The sequence below is a fragment of the Trachypithecus francoisi genome, unplaced genomic scaffold, assembly GCF_009764315.1.
Source record: "Trachypithecus francoisi isolate TF-2019V2 unplaced genomic scaffold, Tfra_2.0 Lachesis_group2, whole genome shotgun sequence".
Classification (NCBI taxonomy): domain Eukaryota; kingdom Metazoa; phylum Chordata; class Mammalia; order Primates; family Cercopithecidae; genus Trachypithecus; species Trachypithecus francoisi.
This window is the reverse complement of record NW_022681465.1, coordinates 65,321,949-65,335,558: the sequence shown is the minus strand read 5'-3', so window position 1 is coordinate 65,335,558 and position 13,610 is coordinate 65,321,949. Positions and strand designations below refer to the sequence as shown.

At 39.4% G+C, this 13,610-nt stretch overlaps 1 protein-coding gene across 2 annotated transcripts in view; it reads right to left on the bottom strand.

The window, feature by feature from the left end:
* Positions 1-3,380, bottom strand: part of CDH6 (cadherin 6) — a 141,402-nt gene extending 138,022 nt beyond the window's left edge. Inside the window, exon 1 of one of the 2 annotated variants that reach the window (XM_033179266.1) lies at positions 3,160-3,380. The gene's annotated coding sequence lies outside the window, so the exon portion shown is untranslated. Of the gene's footprint in view, positions 1-2,907; positions 3,116-3,159 lie in introns of those variants that run through there. The other variant, XM_033179267.1, reaches the window with a different exon arrangement.
* Between the last annotated feature and the right edge of the window lie 10,230 nt (positions 3,381-13,610).

The window sequence follows — 13,610 nt, the reverse complement described above, 5'->3', positions numbered from 1 at the left end:
GCATAACTTGTGAATGTTCACGGATTTCTGAAACAGTCATTGTACTTTTTTTCCTGCAAATATTTCTTTTGTTGTTGGGTGGGTGGGGGGGAACTCTTCACGTAGAACTTTTGGAGTTCTAAATGTAATGTTATTATTATTGGGTAAATTAGACGTAAGGAAGTAGAGTCTTGGAAAGGTCAGAAACAAGAAAATCTTATATTGATGATGGTAAATTCTTTATTAATTGGCCATTGCTTTCATTTGGAACCATCCAGCAGTTACCAAAAGTCTAGATATTCAGAAAACCATAAAAATATTTGTAAGTCCCCTAAATTAGAGGAACGACAGAAATAATAGCAATAATGATTTGACCTGTCACAAATATTAAGATAGTGCTTAGAGAATACTAACTTGTTTACAGAGAAAAAGTTGTTATACTCTCATCTTAGATAACAAAATCCATTCTGCAACTGAACTCCAGGGAGAAATGCATGGAGTGACCCACTAGAGGTCCCTTCCAACTAAAAAAAGTTTGAATAGTTCAAAGGGTTCAGCCTTAGTGTATTGGCATTCATGACTGCAAAGCAACTACGGGGCCAGAAGAGGGGACCACACATTTCAATTTGTTAGGAAGATTGTAGTTTCACTCAGAATATTTGTCACATTTTGTTCCTTTTAAAGAAATCCCTATGTGGGACATTCACTCAATTAGTCCCAATTTTCAGAACTTGTTGCAATGTATTGCTATAATAATACAGTATCATATAATATCCTGTGACTGTAGCTGTGCTTTCTAGAAAATGTTTAGCTGTTTTCAAGTGTCTCAAACAGTATTTTGCAAGATACATTTTTTTCTTAAAAAGGAAGAGTGCCTCAGTAAGTTTTTCCTTGCAAAGCTGATGGAAGTGGTGGGTGGAAGAGGTAGGGCACACATTTTTCGATAGTAGGCAAGTTGGTAGAAAATGATTATGTTTCCATATATTATCTTTGCAGAGTTAGCAGTACAAAATGTAAGTGCAATAAATTGGTGTAAAAGTCAGATAGTAAAGGGACTAAAAGTCCCTATGGAGATACTAACTTGTCACTTTCTTGTAATGGTAGCAAAAGATAATTGTAGACACAAATACAGTAGAACTGAATTGGTGCCATTTTCCTTCAAAAATAGGCTGCTGCCTCTTAGTTTTTCTGAAGAAATTGGTTACTTCCTCTGCTTCAAAAGTATGGCATGAACCGTTACATTAGGTGGGAAAATATCTGCTTTTTATTTTCCTTCAGTACCTTTTTAATTAGAACACGCCAAAGAGCAAAAGGGGATGAGATACAATCCTATATGATTGCATTTTCCAGTCAATTGTTGGATTTCTTTTAAGTGTCTGAGCTCTGCATTGACAATCTGGCCTCTGGCATAAACTTTGCCCTCCTGGTTATGACATAATGAAGACATCTGCTCAAGTATACCCCTTTCTTCACACAACTGGTTTCACGGTTCTCTAAAATAGCAAGCATAGAGCCATGAAAGTACTATTACACAAGGGATGATGCTCAAGTCTCGAGTGAAATTGGAAGAGTTCTTTTTTCCTCTGTCTCTCTCAAAGTAAAATCTTAAGGGTTTTCCTTTTCAGATAAAGCTTTCAGTAAGAAAATAAAGAAAATAAGCAACTCTTGGCAAAATTCATATAAGCATATTTGTTAGTCCTTCTTGGAAGAGTTGTACATTAACTAGGCATATCCCCGGGTTCCTTTTCCAACACAGGGAGGAGTTTGCAACCCCCTGGATAATTAACCATTCAGAAAGCCCATATTTTGGTCTGCACCCCTCCAGAGCAGCCATATATGTACACAACAGCCACTCCTGCAACATTCTTGCAGGGAAAACCTCTTCCTTCTTTCCCACTGTGTGCTTTACGAAGTGAAAGTGAAGATTCGCAGAGACACGGTCTGATACAACTGTATAGTGTGACTATCATAATTTAATTTTTTTTTTAAATGAGAGTGGGAGAGAGAAAAGTATGGCTAGTCCAGATGATTAAACTTCTTGGTTCTTGAATGTTCTGAGTCATAGTTAACTCAGGTGGCCAGCCCCTTGCACTAACAGAGACCTGCATTTAACTCCCCATAAAATATGGATTTTATTGCAGCAGTGACAACACTTCTTAGCACCACGCTGACCTCTCTAGCATCTGCCATCTCGAGATCTACGGTAACTCATGGCAGAATATCTAACTACAGAAGTAATCTCAGCTGTGCAACTGCTGCAGTCCACATTGCAGCGTCCCTTTTTATTAAATTCTGGGATTAACGCATTGGGGGCTCCAATTTTCCTGCATATGGCACCTAAAACCAAGCTCACTCCAACTACTCTCCAATCAGTCCGGGGAAGGCTTTATCCCCCAGATTTGAGCCTGGCCAGCCGTGGAGGAGCACGAGCGAGCTGCGCCTTCCACATGACTTTTCCCTGGACAGTGTGCTCCATTTTCGGAGTCCAATGTTGGACTTTCCTCGCAACCTAAGCATTTCTGTCCTAGATGAGCCGGCAGGCGTTGCCCGGAACATGCAAGCTAACAGTTTTCTTTTGCTCCTTCTCCCAGCCAAATCGTCTCTTTAGTTTAAGTTTTCCCTACTGGGAGCATTCCAGAGTTTTCAGACTATCTGATTTTCTGCTTTACCCCCAAAGCTAAGAAATGTAACTCAGCTCAAGCAGTCACCGCACAGACCCTTATGATGCGGGCAGGTGGAGATAAATCAAGCCCCAAACGGCTCAGCGGGTCCTGCACGCACCAGAGCCCTTTGGTAATTGACCAGCCAACTTTGCAAATACCGGAGCTCCCCTGGCAGCGTCTGCCGGCGTAGAGAAAAGCAGCGGGCTCTTCTCCGGCGGCCCGCTTCCCCGTGCCCCCACCCAGCCCCACGGCGGATCGGTCTTACCAGGAGGCGGAGGAGCGGCACCCAGGCTCCCCGGGAAGAGGCGTCAGTCCTGAGCAGCGGCAGCAGCGCCGCCCGCGCAGCCGGACCAGTGAGCCCGCCCCGACCCGGGCTCGCAGGCTGAGAGCATCCCTCCCAACTCCGGCGCGCGGCACCCACTGGGCGGAGAGGGCTCTCTCTCTGATTGGCTTTCATCAACGCTACAGAATTAAAAAAATGGGAGATGTATACACAGCCAACGGAGCCCGAACCCACCTCTGCTCGCCTTCCTGCGCCCGCGGAGACCCTGCGACCCGCCCAGGCTGTTCCTGCCTCCGCCGCCGCCGCGGTCGCCGGCTCTGCCGTTCTTGCTCTTGCGGCTGAAACTGCAGCTCTCGGGATGCGAAGGTTACGGGCTCGGCAGAGCTGGCTCTTGTGGGCACACACTGATTTGCAAGTGAATGAAGTGGGAGGGAGCAAAGAGAGGAGGACTTTGTTAAAGAGGCCCAGTGCCTGCCCCCGCCCGCCCCCTCCCCTTGACAGAATGACTCCCAGTGTTTGAAGTCCTGAGCAATTCGCTCCCTGTAACACTCCTTCAGCCCCAGGCTTTCCCTTCCTTTTCTTTCTTTCTTTTTTTCTCCCTTGGGCAGGGGTTTAAGATATACTCAGAACTTGTATGACTCCGTCTGTTTCCTCTTTTACACTATCAAAATGCACCTTGTGCTATTATCAGCAACGGTCTGATGTTCTTTTTTTCACCGACCAAGCAATTGCAATTCCCAGGGACACAGTACCTCGTCACGCTATCAGTTGGCCAGTTTCGTGTGATAGCACGTATAACATGCACACACATAAAACAAGCCGGTCTCCTGAGATGACAATACCGATGGCTTTTCTTTACAACATGAACAGGCGTTCTCCAGATGCAAGCAGACATGGATAGATTCATACATGTCTTTCCTTCTCGCCTTCCAGGAAGACACGCTTTCACGTAGCCCCATGATCTCTGTTACTCTTTTGGAGTGACCCCAGGATGTCGTACTTCCCTGGGCTTGCAGAAACACTCAAAATCCAAACCCTTCAGGCTTGCCAATGACTTATGGCTGATGCCATCGTTCTAAATGAATTGATACAAGCATACAAAAGACTTGCAGAAGAGGAGTGTACAATGATATTCAAGGTCTGCTTAACGTTAGAAGATCCTTCTGGAAAGTTGCCTAAGTAGGATAACCTCCAAATTAAACTCTTTGGTACACATAGCTGTTTGAATGGCTAGATTGATAGTTACAAAGAGGTAATATCTAATATTAAGGTACTAAGCCACAAAAATATGAAACACGTCAAAGTACCATTAAATGAGAGTAATGATTTTCTACATAGGAGACATAGGCATGATGGAGTCAGCCACTGTTTGATTAGAAAAATTAAATCTAATTACCACAGTGATTGCACCCAGGGTCACTAGCCTCCCAAACCAGCTGTTCGCCTGTGCTGCAAGTTCTCAGGGAGATTTTCATTGCACAGAGCTCTAAGAAATGCCAGGCTGCTTGGCCTTTGAGTGGTTAAACTGGCTGGAGGTTGGTCCTGTTCCCAGCTGAGCTCTTACTAGAAAACCTTTTGTTTCTCCAATAGAAGTTCAGGCATTTAAATAAAGCCCAAATCAAAGTATTCCTCTAGGCAGCCAGTGCTTCAAAGAAGTGTGCATGGAATGGTTTTAGCACAGATGTTCTGCACATGGATGATGGAAAGACTTGAGTTTCTTTCTGGAAAAGACCTTCCCTGAATGAAGAATTGCTACCAGTTTGTGAAAAGAGGCTGAACATTTTCTTTTCATAGAGCTCTTTAAACACATATGCAGAAAGAATGGGGAAGAAAGCTGCTTTGGATTCATAGTCCATTCTTCAGATTATGAATTTGTTACACATTTAATTGGAAATATTAGCTCCGTGTGTCTGTGTAGTCCTTTACTGCTTACAAAGTACTTTTGTAGACTATTTTATTTAATTCATCCTTCAACAAGTGGTGTAATATTTTCCCTATTAAGACAGAGAAAACAGGTTGATAAAGAGACAGCAGAGGTTACATAACATGTTTAAGGCAGTGAAACTGAAACACACAAGAAACAGAAATATTATTGGTAAAAGGGTGTGCAGGTGTGTATGCAGACATAGAGACCCACAGATTATATGTACAGGTATAATTTATTAGCATATGTGGTAGTAGAATAATACATGAATATATAATATGTACATATGTCAATAAAATAAGTCATATTTTAAGACCACCTTTAGCAGAAAAAAATGTGCAAGTTGACTGATTTTTATGGTAGATGAGGGTTATAGTGAAGTTGATTTTCTAACTGTTGAAGCAGTTAATATCTCACAAAGGAAACCTCTAATTGTTTGCAATATACTATTCTTCAAACCCCATTAAGCTACATGTCAAAGGTGTTTAGAACAACTACTTTATGAGCAGACAGTCCGTTTGCTTCTGAACAGTTCAGATGGCAGCATTAAATTATATAAAAGACAGCACTTGTACTAAAGGATTTTATGTAATTTTTGAGGCTTTCTAGTAACATTTGTCACAATAATTATTAATCTTCAAATACAGGATTGATGTAAATATTCAGAATTATTTTATTCTAATTTCAGAGACTAGAAACTGAGAGTTACTGAGGTTAAATGATTACTTGGAGTTGTGTAAGTACTGTTTCTAGTTTGTTCTCTATCATCACACCAAAACATGTTGGCAAGTAACAGTAGCCCATCAGAGATAGTCAAACAAATGAAGAGGTATGTGTCATCTTTGTATAGGGTTTCTCCTGAAAGTTAAGAGTGGAAATTCTGCAGTCTCTGGAAAGGCCCAGGGGCAGGTGCGAAGAAGCCGCCAGCATTCTACTCCTAGCTCTATCTCCTCCTCAGGGCGCTTCTGCTTTCCTTTCCTCTCTATTCACATCCTGCCTCCTTCATCCTTCAGTCCACAGGGCGGAATGGCACCCCAACAGTTCCAGAGCTTACCTGTTGAAAAGAGGGTTTCTCTTTTAGCCCCCTTTCCAATTTCTTAGAAAATGGCCTTGAGGCCTGGCACGGTGGCTCAAGCCTGTAATCCCAGCACTTTGGGAGGCTGAGGCAGGAGGATCATTTGAAGTCAGCAGTTTGAGACCAGCCTGGCTAACATGGTGAAATCCTGTCTCTACTAAAAATACAAAAAAATTTAGCCAGATGTAGTGGTGTGCACCTGTAATCCCAGCTACTTGGGAGGCTGGGGCAGGAGAATTGGGAGAATTGCTTGAACCCAGGAGGCAAAGGTTGCAGTGAGCCAAGATTGCGCCACTGCACTCCAGCCTGGGCCACAGAAAAAAAAAAAAAAAAAAAAAAAGAGAGAGAGAGAGAAAGAAAGAAAAGAAAAGAAAATGGCCCTGATTGGCCCATACTGTCTTGGACTCATCAGCTGGTGCTAGCACCCCCAGGACCAAAGAGGGGGGAGCATTTAAGGAGTATCCTTATATACTGGAAAGACAATCCAGAAAGTGTCCTGTTCCCCAACTCTTTTGTTTTGTTCAGTAGTTTGGTACAGCTGAAACATCTCATCAGTTTTTAGGCTATTTCATTACTTTATATGCTTCAGTCAAAATTAGTGGTACTTCTCTCCTTTTACAGCTTGCAAAGTTTCAATTTCTATTTTTTTTAAAAAAACTTCTTTATAAACCATTATTAGGGATATTAATTTTGATGAAAGATTTTCCAACTTCCACTAAATCTCTCTTCAGATGATTAAGAAGCTGTCTTATCTTTATAATGGGGATGCATATAAATATATAATTACAAGTTTTTTGACTTTCTTTTAGATAATACAAATCTGTATGCAATGATCATCTGATAAAAATGTTTTCATGATCATTAACAATTATTCTTGATTAGGAGAAAAAATTCACTTTTTAAACCATGAACTTAATTAAGAATCTTGGCATCAGCTGTTCTGATCAACCAATACAAATCATTGATCTAAAACTTAATCCTAAATGTGTTGCTGCTAGGAAAAGCTCACATACTACAATGCTATGGCTTAATCGTCATGGTGTGCACAAACACAGATTTCAGTGAGGAATGAATCACCATCCCTTACCTCTGCTGCGCACACACACACACAGGCATACACACGCACACACACACCATACACATACTGTGTTTAATAGGGAAAAAAGCTTTAACCACTATGGATCTTACTGAATTGAAACAAAGGAGACAAGAAATCTCAATGGAATTCCCTTTTTGTAAGAGCCATAGACATCTCAATACAAACTAAAATTCACACAAAGTTTATGTGCTTATCCAGGTTTTCTAATCCTGGGACAGCTTCCAATACTGTTATTTAAAGTGGGTTGGATCCCAGGATGCATTAAGACATTTCCCTTTTGATCATTATAGTTGACTCATCACTATAGGTAGATTGCAATAAGCCAGAAGATTTCCAAATGAGATAAATGCACAGCAGCAAAATGTTATTGACCTACACAGGGTATTTTAGTACTCTGGGCATTTGATAGTAGGTGGTGCGGACTTCAATTTTGCTGAATTCTTTTTACATGTTATTCACTGTTTGTAGTAAAATATAAATTTGCCTGATCAGATATGTACAACTCAAGTTTGGTAGACTGAGAATCAAGATTGTATTATGGCAATGAAGAGGCATGTCCTTGTTTAGAAGAAACAGTTCCTTAAGAGGAAATGTGTTGCCTCAGTACATTCTTCTAAATAAATGTATAGACCAGAATAAACAGAACATCTTCTACTTTCCTCTAGAGGGAAAAATAATTCTCTCCCACCAACCCCTTTCCAATTATAGAAGCACTTGATGTGAAGAGTGACAGGTTGGAGTGGGAAAGACAATATAATAGCATGTGTTAAAAAACATTTTGGGATTTTATAGATTTTGAGAACATCAAAATTTTACAGTATATCATGGCTGTCAAAAAGAAGACAAAGATTAAGATGAGAAGATGGAAAGACCACCCTCTGTCTAGGCTTTAGTATTCTCTTCAGAATAGACACACCTCACCTACAGCCTTCTGTTCTGCTTTGAGTACTACATTTAAATATACTTTTTTTTTTTTTTTGCTTATGTTTCTACTGCATTTCATAGAATACCTATAGTACTTTGGCTTGATGTCATTGTTTACATGTTCTAGAGTGCATATCCATTGAATTATTGATGGCAGAGTCATTGTCTGTTTTGGTCATCTTTTTATCTGGGGTGGTAGAAAAAGTGCTTAGTGCTTGCACGTATGAATAAGAAGAGATTCAGATAAACTAGAATGGGTTCTGTAGACAGAAGCTGGAGATGGTTATAGTCTTAAGATTTGCATATGAGCTAAAGGTGGTAAGACTGGAAAAGGAAAGGTTTAAGTTGGTCAAGGATACTCTGCAAATACTTTAGGAACTGTCCTATGGAAGAAAATTAGACTGGGTTTTAGTGTGCCATAGACTTCAATTAGGATCAGCTGGTGAAGCCACTGGATGATAATTGCATTTAGTTGATTGTAAGACACTCATATTTTCATATTTTAACTACTCTGAAATTTTGATGTCTCTTACGATTGACATGATAAGAAAAACATCATGTCATCATATACTTGTCAGTGTCTCTTCTTTCTCAGCAACACATTAAAGAATGGTGCTACTTCTTACCATTGGTATTGTAGCCCTGATGACATGCAGATGGTCGATTTCAGCTCAACATACGAAAGGATTTTCTTTTTTTTTTTCTTTTTTTTTTTTTTTTGAGACGGAGTCTTGCTCTGCCACCCAGGCTGGAGTGCAGTGGCTGTATCTCAGCTCACTGCAAGCTCCGCCTCCCGGGTTTACGCCATTCTCCTGCCTCAGCCTCCCGAGTAGCTGGGACTACAGGCGCCCGCCTCGTCGCCCGGCTAGTTTTTTGTATTTTTAAGTAGAGACAGGGTTTCACCGTACTAGCCAGGATGGTCTCGATCTCCTGACCTCGTGATCCGCCCGTCTCGGCCTCCCAAAGTGCTGGGATTACAGGCTTGAGCCACCGCGCCCGGCAACATACCAAAGGATTTTCAAGCCATTTATGTTCAAGATAAAAGGGCCTGGCAGCTTTAGGACAGACATGAGCCCCATCCCTGAAGACATTCAGTCACAATCTAGACAAGTGCTTGTTGTAAATGAGCTCAAGCATCACATTTGGAACTGAATGATCTTTCACATTTTTGTCAAACTTGAGGTTCTTGAACTTGGATCCAACCTCTTATTTTTTGCAGATGAGAAAACAAGAATCACACCAGTTGAGAGATTTCTCCGAAGTCAGACATCTCATTAGAGTTAGAGAGGCCAGACTAGCATGCATCCCATGATCCAGTCTGCAGCTACTTTTATTCACTGCTTATCTTTGCTTTCTCTTCAGGCTTAAAGTATAGAAAATGGGTTCCTCAATATTTTGATAAGAACAGTAACTAATACTTACTGCATACAGACAATGTGCCAAGTACTTGTTCACCATGTATGTTATTCACATTTAATCCTTTGACGGCCTATGCACTAGATACTGTTATCATTCTTGTGTGTAGATAAGGAAACTGAGGAATGGGAGGTAAAGTAATTTGCTTAAGATCACACAGTTAGTATGCATCTGAGCTGAGGTTTGAACATACACTTTGAGGTGAATTCCTGTGGTCGTAATCATCATGTAGGTGCCTCCAGATTGACAGAACTTTCTGTGGAATCTATGTGAAGTGATGTAAAAATTGAAACCTGCTGTAGTCTGAAATTTCTAATTTTAAGATAAACATATTTTGGGTGTTACATGACTGTCTTCTTTATTATTTGCTTCAAAATATCTGGATAATGACTTCAGTTCCTTAATTATGTTCAATCAAAACCTGTACTTTTGTTAATTTTTTGTGCTAACAGAAGGCTTACTAATAATGCAAATAATTTTTCTTTTTTTCAAAAAAAGAAAATTCAGTTTTATCCTCTGCCATGTGTGTACCCTGCCTGCTTCCAATTTTTCCCTATTTGGGGATACCTTAAAGTTGAGAAAAACTGAATTTAACTTATTTATTGACCTTTATGTCTTATTCATTGTGGGCCCTTGGCCATCTGAAAAGATGCATTGGCTCTTGCTGGTCTTTTCTGTGGAGAGCTATCTTTGTACACTTCTCAACCCTCAGGGGAAGTCTTTATTCCTCAAAAAAGGAATCCTTCACCAAGGATTCAGGCAGAATTCTTGGTCACAGCTGAGGTCTTATCTTTGCCCCTGGGAAACTGTACTTATTAGCTGTTTGAGAAGGAAAAAGAAAACTGGAAATAAAGCTTCTCAGTGTCAATTGACAAGAAAATTGTAAAATCTTGGGTAAGTCCATGGTGGGGTATCTTTCCAGACGTCATAATATTAATAATATCCAAAAGCCTTTTTCAGATGCTGGTGGCTTGCTGAAAAATTGTGTAGTTTTGGCCAAATTCTCATCTCTTGGCCTTAGTTTCTTCTTCTGTAAAATGAAGGCTTTGAATGGCTTTTTACTTCAGCAGTTCTGAAAGCCTTGTCTTTACCTGTTGTTATTTTGTGTGTGGCCACTAGGGGGACAAAGGAAAGCTCTTTTGTTGAAACTGTTGCTGCCCATTACGGATTCGGAGTAATAGTCTTGAAGAACAACCAACAGGGAAAGCCGATTTTTCTTAATGAGGCATTGAATATTTTAAAATGCCTTTTTATTAATTGGTATTACAGTGTGATATGAACTGGTACTTCTTTGTAAAACTTAAGAATTTGAGGAAAGCGATTATTACTCTTTCTATGACTAGTAAAGTCTTTATAAGCGTAATCACATATCTCCATGAATATTATCATGTAGATTTCACTAAGCCCATTAAAAATCAGGGATATAAGTCTTCTTTGAAAAATATCACAAAATATGATGTCTTAAGAATGCAGATAAAGACATTTAAAGGATGTTTTGAAATTTTTTAGTGGTTATCAAAATTGCTAATAATTAGTTAACCTTTTGAAAAATGAAAGCAACACAAATGAAACATTTCTAATTGCAAAGTGGAAAAGGAACTCAATACTTTGTAAACCATAAAGGTCCATAATACATTTTAGTAGCTAACCTTTATTGAACACTTACAGTGTGCCAGGAGATGTATTAAAAGTTTTTGTTTATATTCTTTTGTTTATTTTGACAGCTCAGTGAAGTAATCATTCTTATCATGCTCTTGAATAAATGGAGATTTACAGAACTTAATGACCATGCCTTCTTACACTGCTACTGCCAGCGGGTAGCAGAGTGGAGCTTTGAACTCTGGCACCCCACATCAGCGTGGCACATTGCTGCCTCATGTAATAGCCTGTGTTACACAGCACTTTCCAGATTATAAAATGCTTCATGTCCACTACTCCTCTGCATGTTCACTCCAGTTCTCTTCAGTAGAGGGTGCATTTACACTGGCCATCATTTTTTCAGGTAGGGCAGGCAAACTCAGACAGGTTAAGAGTCCTGAACAAGAATCTACTGTTTGAAATTAGACAGAATGGATTTAGAAACAAGAGGTTTTTAAAATTGATATATAATATTTGTACATGTTTATGTGGAACATATGATATTTTGTTACATGCAAAATGTGTAGTGAGCAAGTCATATTTGGGGTATCTGTCACCTCCAGTATTTGTCATTTCCATGTGTTGGGAGCATTTCAAGTCCTCTCTTCTAGCTGTGTTGAAATATATAACATGTTGTGGTTAACCATAATCATGCTTCTGTGCTATTGAATATTATAACTTATTCCTTCTATCTAACTGTATGTTTGTAACCAGTAACTAACCTCTCAACCTCTTTTCATCTCCCCTCTTGTCCACACCCTTTGTATCCTCTGGTAGCTATCATTCTCCTCTTTACCTCAATGAGATCAACATTTTTAGCTCCCACATATGAGTGAAAACAGGTAATATTTGTCTTTCTGTGCATGGCTTATTTCACTTAACATAATGACCTCCAGTTCCATCCGTGTTGCTGCAAATGACTTGATTTCATTTTTTGTGGTCAAGTAGTTTTCCATAGTGAGTATATACCAATCATTCTTTATCCAATCATCCATTGATGGACACTTAAATTGATTCCACATCTTTGCTATTGTGAATAGTGCTTCAATAAATATGCAAGCGCAGGTATCCCCTTAACATGTTGTTTTTTTTTCCTTCGGATAAATACCCAATAGTAGAATTGCTGGATCATATGGTAGTTCTATTTTTAGTTTTTTCAGAAATCTCCATACTGTTTTCCATAGTGGCTATACTGATTTACATTCCCAGCTGTGTATAGGTGTTCTCTTTTCTCTACACTCTTACTGTCTGTTATTTTTTGTCTTTTAAATAATAGCTATTTCAACTGGGCTAAGATGATCTCTCACTATGATTTTAATTTGCATTTCCCTGATGATTAGTGATGTTGAGCATTTTTTTCATATACCTGTTGGCTATTTATATGTCTTCTTTAGGAAGTGTCTGTTTGCATCCTTTGCCCATTTTTAATTATTATTATAATTTTTTGCTGTTGAATTATTTTTATTCCTTGTATATTCTAGATATTAGTCCCTTGCTGGATGACTAGTTTGCAAATATTTTCTCCCATTCAACAGGTTGTCTCTTCACTCTGTTGATTATTTACTTTGCTATGTAGGGGCATTTTAGTTAAATACAGTCCCATTTGTCTATTTTTGTTTTTGTTGCCTGCGCTGTTGAGGTCTGAGCCATAAATTCTTTGCCTTGATCAGTGTTCCGAAGTGTTTTCTTCTAGTCATTTTATAGTAGACACAAGAGTACTTTATCTTCAACTATTAGAAACAGAATCTGGGGATGAGATGAAAACTTCTAAATCCTGAGCTCTTTGTTTTGAAAAGCTTCTTCTTACAGTTTACTTGTCTCTAACTTAAAAACAAGACCCTAAAATTCTCAGAAAACTTAGAACTTCCTGTTTTTGAACAACAATAATCACTCCATTTATTGAGTGCCTATTATGGGCCAGGAACTACACAAGCAGTGCTTTATAAGTTACCTTTTTCATCCCCATGAAAACTTTCTAAAGTCATTTATCTCACTTTATTTATAATCTCACTTTATTGATGAGAAACATGTATCTCAGAGAGATTAAATAATGTGTCTAAGTCACCGAGCCAGCCAGTGGTCAGAGCTGAACCCAAATCTTGCATGTGATTTTAACTCAATATATTTAATGAGGTTCAGGTATCATATTTGTTTCAAATTGTTGTGGTGACATTTTCTGTGCTTAGATATGAATATGACCCAAGTTGCAACTGATAAGGCAGGAAAGAATCCCCTGGCTTTGTGTGGAGGGGAGAGATTATGTGCAATAGAAGAGGAGGGTAAGGTTTCTGCTAGTCTGCTGTTTATTTTGCAAAATACGATCATTTTTTCGTGAAAAATAAGTGCAGAACTACCCTACTGTACAGCAAATTGGGGCTGTTGCCTTGGAGAGGTTGGCTCTGAGCAGTGAATCGTGGAGCTTGGAGCCCAACACTGTCTACTGATATGATGATATTAAACTAGTTAATTAGTATTTCTGCCACCTCTAGCAATGGGTGGTAGACTCTTCCTGTCTCTACCTGATCCTCACAGCTCAACCTTTCATCTCTTAAGATTCATTTTGGTTTTTGTTCATTTTAGTATGATATTTACTTAAAGTGGAAGAAGAA